The sequence below is a fragment of the Ipomoea triloba genome, chromosome 4, assembly GCF_003576645.1.
Source record: "Ipomoea triloba cultivar NCNSP0323 chromosome 4, ASM357664v1".
NCBI classification, from domain to species: Eukaryota; Viridiplantae; Streptophyta; class Magnoliopsida; order Solanales; family Convolvulaceae; genus Ipomoea; species Ipomoea triloba.
In genome coordinates, this window is record NC_044919.1 from 17,146,444 (window position 1) to 17,153,676 (window position 7,233).

General features: G+C 31.3%; 2 long non-coding RNA genes across 3 annotated transcripts; one reads left to right on the forward strand and one right to left on the reverse strand.

The window, feature by feature from the left end:
• The first annotated feature begins 221 nt into the window (after positions 1-221).
• On the forward strand, positions 222-2,522 carry LOC116015323. Of its 2 annotated transcripts, XR_004097604.1 has the most exons (3): positions 222-401; positions 490-541; positions 2,071-2,522. It is a non-coding gene; the product is annotated as an uncharacterized LOC116015323 (long non-coding RNA). The 2 variants fall into 2 exon arrangements; XR_004097603.1 differs by lacking the exon at positions 2,071-2,522 and having other exon boundaries at positions 230-401; positions 490-674.
• On the reverse strand, positions 630-1,342 carry LOC116015322. Its single transcript, XR_004097602.1, has 3 exons — positions 1,258-1,342; positions 992-1,194; positions 630-903 (listed from the first exon to the last, which is right to left on the reverse strand). It is a non-coding gene; the product is annotated as an uncharacterized LOC116015322 (long non-coding RNA).
• Positions 2,523-7,233: the final 4,711 nt, after the last annotated feature.

Consider the following 7,233-nt stretch of genomic DNA (forward strand, 5'->3'; position numbering starts at 1 on the left):
ACAATTACATTTTCATAGATGATTAAGTTTGAAATCACAACATATACTAACATTGTGAGTAGAGATCATTATTTACAAATTGTTCTTTGACTTGTATTATTTTTTTCCCAGTTTATAAGTTCATGCCAGGTTAATTTAGTTATTAATTAGAACTACATTTATTTTATTGATTACTCTTTTTATTTAATGATTTACTAATAGAAATTAGTAATTTAATAAGTTCTACGTTTGAATACATAACATTTATTAAACTATATTATAATTAGCCACATAGTGATAGTTTCACTCTGTAATTAGCCACATAGTGATAGTTTCACTCTTTTTTTAGGAAGAAATAAAACTGGTGCTAGAACTGATTCTAATCCAACAATTGATACCAGATGCAAAGCAAGATTAAATAGGTAAATTTAATTTCATATAGCACAAAAGCTTTTGAAAATTAATTACAGTTATCACATTCTCAATTAATACTTAATTTTCTGATTGCAGATAAGGTTCTGAATTGAAGATGTGCATTCTCAAGTATAATCACAGGAAAATGGTATGTATCCCTAAAACCACCTCATAGTACTGTTTAAATAGAAACATGAATAGATAAAAATTGGAAATAGAAATAGGGAAAGAAAAAGTAGCAAAAGACAATATTCATATATATTGTCCATAAAGTCCCAAAACAGAATACATACTTTGTATGTAGAACAAAGTCTAGTTATATTAGAGTAAGATAACATAGAATTAGAGATAGCATCATATTTTTTCTAACTTGATCACTGAAGTCTTAATTCTTTTAGGATCTTCAGACTGATTGAACTCATCCATTACTGACCTCTTTAGTGTGCTCCCAACACTTCCAGATAAACCACCTCATCAAACCCAACCATTTCAAAGTCAGCGAAACCAATCCTGTAAATAAGAAAACAATAATTGAATAATAGGCATAGTGTTATTCAACTTTAAAAAAAAAACAATATAAATCTGTAAGTATCTAAACCTCCTGGTTTTGATCTGTGATATGCACTTCAGGTTCCATATTCCCACAATATTTTGAAACATCTACATCCTTACACACCCCTAACACCACAAATGCAGAGAGCAGAATGTTCATCTGCTCTTTATTTCTTCATTGAAATCCTAAACAATACAGGCTTTCCCACTAATAGATTGCAACTCAGGTAGAACCCAACCATGAGGTCTCTTTAAAAAAATAGATTAGAAAAAAAAAAGTACATATAGTTTAGTAAGTAGGACATATCTCACCTCAGCATACTTCTCTATAAGAGATGAAGCTGAAACACCAACCAAATCATAGCATTCCTTATCCGAAATCAGCAAAGGTGCATCACATGTACTATCCATCTCACGAACCACTACCCTATACTTCACAATTCCCTCATGCCAGCTGTGGTCACACTTAGAACAGGACATGTGATGCACCTATGCTAATTTGGGATAAGGAATTTAGAATGTAAGAATAGGCATCAACTTGTGCTTGAGTTTTATTGCTATTATGATCACAAGTGTCAATGGTAGGAGTATTGTCTGGTATGCTGTTGAAATTCCCCCATTCACCCCTCCTCTTCCACCAAAACAAATGAGAAACAAAAATAAATATTTTGGGTAGGCTGGGTTTATATATATGGGCTGTGGGTAGATTTTGGGCTGGGGGGAATGTATGGGCTTCAGTCCATTAGCAATATTATTATTATTATTATTATTATTATTATTATTATTATTGTTATTGTTTTTGTTGTTGTTGTTATTATTATTATTATTATTATTATTGTTATTTTTAATATTATACTTTTTATTTTTAGTTTTTGTTGTTAGTATTAGTATTATTGTTGTTATTATTACTATTATTATTGTTATTTTTAATATTATACTTTTTATTTTTAGCTTTTGTTATTAGTATTAGTATTATTATTATTTTATTTTTATTATTATGGTTACACTTTATTATTATTATTATTATGATTATTATTATTATTATTATTATTATTAGTTTTATCATTAGTACTATTAATGGTATGAGAATGATCATTACTAAATTGGGAAATCATATTGTTGAAGATAAAGTGATGTCAGGTAGTCGAGTTTTGGTCATTACTATATGGGTCCTCGAGTTTTGATTCCAAGATTATCAATGACACCTTCTGATCCTCGATTGCCTTTTAAGTTTGAAATGAGACAATTCAACTCATGTTGTCTTATGCAATGATGATAAATAAAAGTCATGGCCAAAGTCTGTCTACCGTTGGACTATTTTTAAAGAAACGTGTTTGTTGTTCATGGTCAACTTTATGTGGTGCTATCGAGAGTGAACAACCCCATTGGTCTTAAAGTTGTTATTCTTAATGAGAATGGAGATTATTGTTCTTCAACGTCAAATGTTGTATACAAGGAAATATTTAAGAATTTTTAAGTTTAATATGTAATGGAATATTATCATCTTAATTGTAGTCAATAATGTGTTTATATATTGTGCTATAAATATCATTATCCACCTTTATTATTGTGTGTTATTTTATTGATTATGGTCATAATGCCATTATAATACTAAATGAACAACAATAACATTTGTTAATTAACCTCATTCTTTCTTATATTGTAAAATATATATAACAACTTTAATTCTTTGCAATAATACAACATTAAATATATGTTTTTAAATTTTAGTTCGTGCATCGCACGGGTCATACTAGTAGGCCTAAAGAGCAGTAATCGTTTCCCAAGAACGCTAGTAAATGTAGATAAGAACTAATACACCGATTAGATTAAATATAACCATAAAAAGATAAGAAATAGAAATAGACTCCTATTTAATCTGAATGATTACAAATGACAAAATAAATACAATAATTAACTTCAACCAATGACAGAAAAGAATTCAAAATATTAGTAATGATTTCAATCTCATCCAAATGGTTTAACTTATCCTAGACGTTTGATAGAACCAAAGCATTGGAAATCGAAATCTCTTTGCCCATATTGTAGGTATTAGCATTTAAAGGGCCGAAACTTCATCCCTAAAAAAAGGAAAAAAACAAAAACAAAAACAAAATCTAAATTGCTTGGGCGGGAGAATGGAGCAATTAGCCAAATCCCCTCTCTTTATTATAACAAGAGATGTTGTTAAGGAATTGCTTTGATTTGTTAGTAGATCCAAAAAACAAATCAAAGATTCCTTTGGGAGGCATCAACATTGATGGTAAGGTGATCTTACCGTTATTGCAACAAATAGAAAACTTCGGAGTGCCTCTCGTTACGCATTTGATTTGTCTTTCTTCCATCCAAAACATCGCCCCGCAATGTTCACAAGTGTGAATTGCATCACCAAAATCCAAATACTCGTCTAAAAAAATTTAATGCAATTAATAAAAAACACGGGTGTAATTACGGTAACTAAAGTAAGAAAAATTAAATAATACCATGGTTTAGTCGGCTCAATGTTTGGTTAGGTTGAGGTTGAACTTCTTTCTCAAATGATATAAGCAAATCTCTACACACAACCTCTGAATTTGTGCTAAAAGATCGTGGCAATTATGTTCTTATCTTGTTGGTTGGAATTGTAGCTATTCGCAATGCATTTATATTGTAGTCAACACAATGTTATAAGAAGTATTATTGAAATACAATCAAACAAAAAATGTCTTAAAAAAGGTTCTAGAATTTCTTCAAGTAGAACGTAATGTTGTTAAGAAAAATACCTTTTGTTAACGTCTTCAAAGGTTGGCGGTCTAATTGTGTTACACATGAGTTAAATTCTACAAAATGTAATAAGAATTTATTAGACCAGAGTATGACGTTTTCAAAACAACAACAAATAAAAAAATGTATTATTGAAGACATGGAAAACTTGACCATTTAAACTCGGTTCACCTTGAGTTGAAGACTGCTGACAGAATCGGGTCAGCGCCGATTTTGTAATACAGGAATCATTTGGGTCCTCGTTTTCAAAACTCATCAAAGGTCTTATAATAGTACCTTCATTTTGTTATATTATAGACAAAGTTAGGCTAAAATTATCGTATCAAACATTTGTTTATGAGTGTACACGATTATATAGTTTTATATATATAAAAGAAAAAAAATATATAGCGCCATCGATGAAACAAAGTGAATTAGTTTACCGTTTGATATGCTACTCATCGGTGTATCATTTATAGGAGATCCATGTGGCACCAATCTTCTTTGAGACTTACTATATTGACCTTGTTGTGAGAAATGAGTTGTAGAATTACTTAACCCAAGAACTTTAACATTTTCTACACAAAAAAAATAATGAAAATGTTACAAACTATGTTAATATATGTTCATAATGATATTGTAACTAAACTAAACAAAATGATTATAATACATGTTCGTTATTAAGGTATGCTCAAATTCATTTCTGAAAGAAATAAAAGAATAGAAAAGGCCCATACTAACTACAAAAACAGCTAATTACCACCAAAAGAAATCAACTAACATATGACCCAAATTTAGACCCAAAGATTGGGCCAAAAACCCGGCCCAAACAAAGATCATATATAAACGTTGCGGATAGACTACCGGCCGCCCCTTCGTCTTCCACACTTGGACTGCGTTCTTCTCTCTCCCGACAGCTCTTCTCTCCCGCGACAGCTCTTCTCTCGTCCGCTGCCCTTATACGTACAGTTATGTGCTAAAATTGTCCGATATGTGAACAGATCGGTCGTTTATAGTTTTGCGAGGTTTTATTTTAGGTACAAATTGGTGATGAACAATGGATTTAAGCACATCGGCCCTGATCCTGTAAACAGCTAAGTTAAACTACTCTTTTGATGAGTATAATTTGATGGTTTGTACTAACATTTAGGTTTTTAAATCTGTTGTTGCATGCTTAGCTAAAACGATTAGTATATTTTTCGATCTATGGTTCATATAGATTAGGGTTTTCGTATTCTGTTTATCACACCGTTAATTTCGAGCATTTTTGAATTCTAAATGTACGTCTGAACTCTCTATTATACTAGGCAAGCAACATTTTACATCGAAGCTCATCAATTTAATATTTATAAGAAAATCATGATAGCATATGGATGATGAGACTAATTTTTCAAATACTTTTGCAGTGAAGAACATTTAAAATATGCATACATTCAAAGTGTTGAAGGGAATAGCAAAGCAATGTGCAAATCAGCAACAGATATAACAGCCAAATATGAATTTATGATTATGGCTCCTAATTGAGAGGTAAGTGTTCGAATATGAATTACCTTTATCTGTAAGTGGTTGTTTTCTCTTGTTGCCTATTGTGGTTGAAGTGAAGATTTGCCTCATAATGTTTTTCGCTGGTAAATTCCTGAACTGTGTGCAAAAGATTCAGAGTTTGATGTTGTGTAGATGTTATTTGCTAAAAAACTAAGTAAAGTAATAATTAGTTTACTTATATCATTTATTACAACATAGCAAATGACATGATGTTATTTATAAAAAAACTGAATAAAGTAATGATTAGTGTAATATATCATTTATTACTTTCTATCAAATGACTTTTCATTTTCCATTGAAATGTAAAATGTGTGCTGCTTATAGGGAATTGCATACATATGTTACCCAAATGCACAAATCTGTTTACTGTATATGTATACGTATTGATTTTACTAACATTTTTTTTTTAGTTTTTTGGCATATGATGATATTACAGTTCTGATTTTAATTTCAAGAGTTGTGTTCAAATAGATTTAAATTAGATTGATTTCTATATCTGATTTGTAATGAAAGGTTGCAACGGTTCAGTATTAATTACGGAGTATTTACTATTATTATTGCAGGTGCGTTTCTCAAGATCTGCAACATACATTGGTAATACACAAAAACAAAAAAGTTAATATAAAAACTAATAATTATTTCGGCTAAGCCTCCTCACCATCTGCAACTTAATGTAAAAAACATTTATTATGCAACCATTCTGTCTAATCCTTTAAACGGTGCCGTTTTTTGTGAGCGGGAAAACATAATCAGGAAGTTGTTGCTTTAATATAATGATGATAGATAGTCTGGTTATTTTACAAGTACTGTATAGAATAATGAGAGTTTAGGTGTAGGCATATTAATCCTTATTTTAATTGCATATCTGTATGGTCATAATGTTATTATAATAAGTGAACAACAAAATTTAAAAAAAATATACATCATATTTCCTTTTTATATATTAAATTTAATAACATTAATGATTTTTTAATAAGATATAATTAAATTTATATTTCAAATATTTAGTGCGCGGATCGCATGAGTATCATACTAGACTAATAAAACTGAAACTATGGGTTTGTTATTTAAAAATTATTTTTAGATCCATTTTTTAAAAATTATTTTATGTATTTATAAATACTTGAATAATTAAGGATAAAAATAAATACTTGAATAATTAGGGTTAGGTTATGGACTGGGCTATGTTATGGATTTTTTTTGGGACAATTAAATTAATTGTGTAGTCTGATTTTAATTGTGTGCTATATATCTATTTATACAATTATATTTGTATTTATTAATTTATTATTTGTTTGATTTTTTGTATTATTATGTGTGCGCGCGCAAGATTAATTTTTTTTATATCAATTTTATGTATGTGTATGTATACAATTATTATTATTCGTTTTCACATTTAATAATTTATATTTTACATATATCTTATGGATAAATACTACCCAGGTCTACCACGGGTCAGCCCCGGAGCGGAAATAGAGGGCCAACCCGGGCCCACACGACTGGGCCGTATTGGGCCCAAGTTGACCCCTCGGCCGACCCCGGCCCATGACTTGACCCCTCGGGGTCGACTCAAGGGCAACCCCGGCCCATGAGTCGACCCCGGGGTCGTCTTGGCCGAGACCCGGACTCGGCCACGGCCTCGGGGTCCCGACTTGACGCGGTCTTCTTGGCGCAAGACTTGGTCCTAGGCCATTAGAGTGGTTCTCTCCGAGCGGTTGGGCCTAGGAATTAGTATAAAAACATGCAACATTGTCCTATTGAGACATCTTCTTCATACTTTGTCCTAACGACATTCTTGTCTTGTTATTACCAATCTTGTAATAGCTTTATCCATTATTCAATATACAAAATACCTCCGAGGTACACTTTGATCCGTACTTGTCATACCCCCTATAATCTTATCGGGTTTATTGATTCGGGCTACCCGGGTTATATGGTCTCCAAAAAAGGCATAGAACCCAACCCCGACAAGGTCAAGGCCATCCTGGAGATGGAACCCCC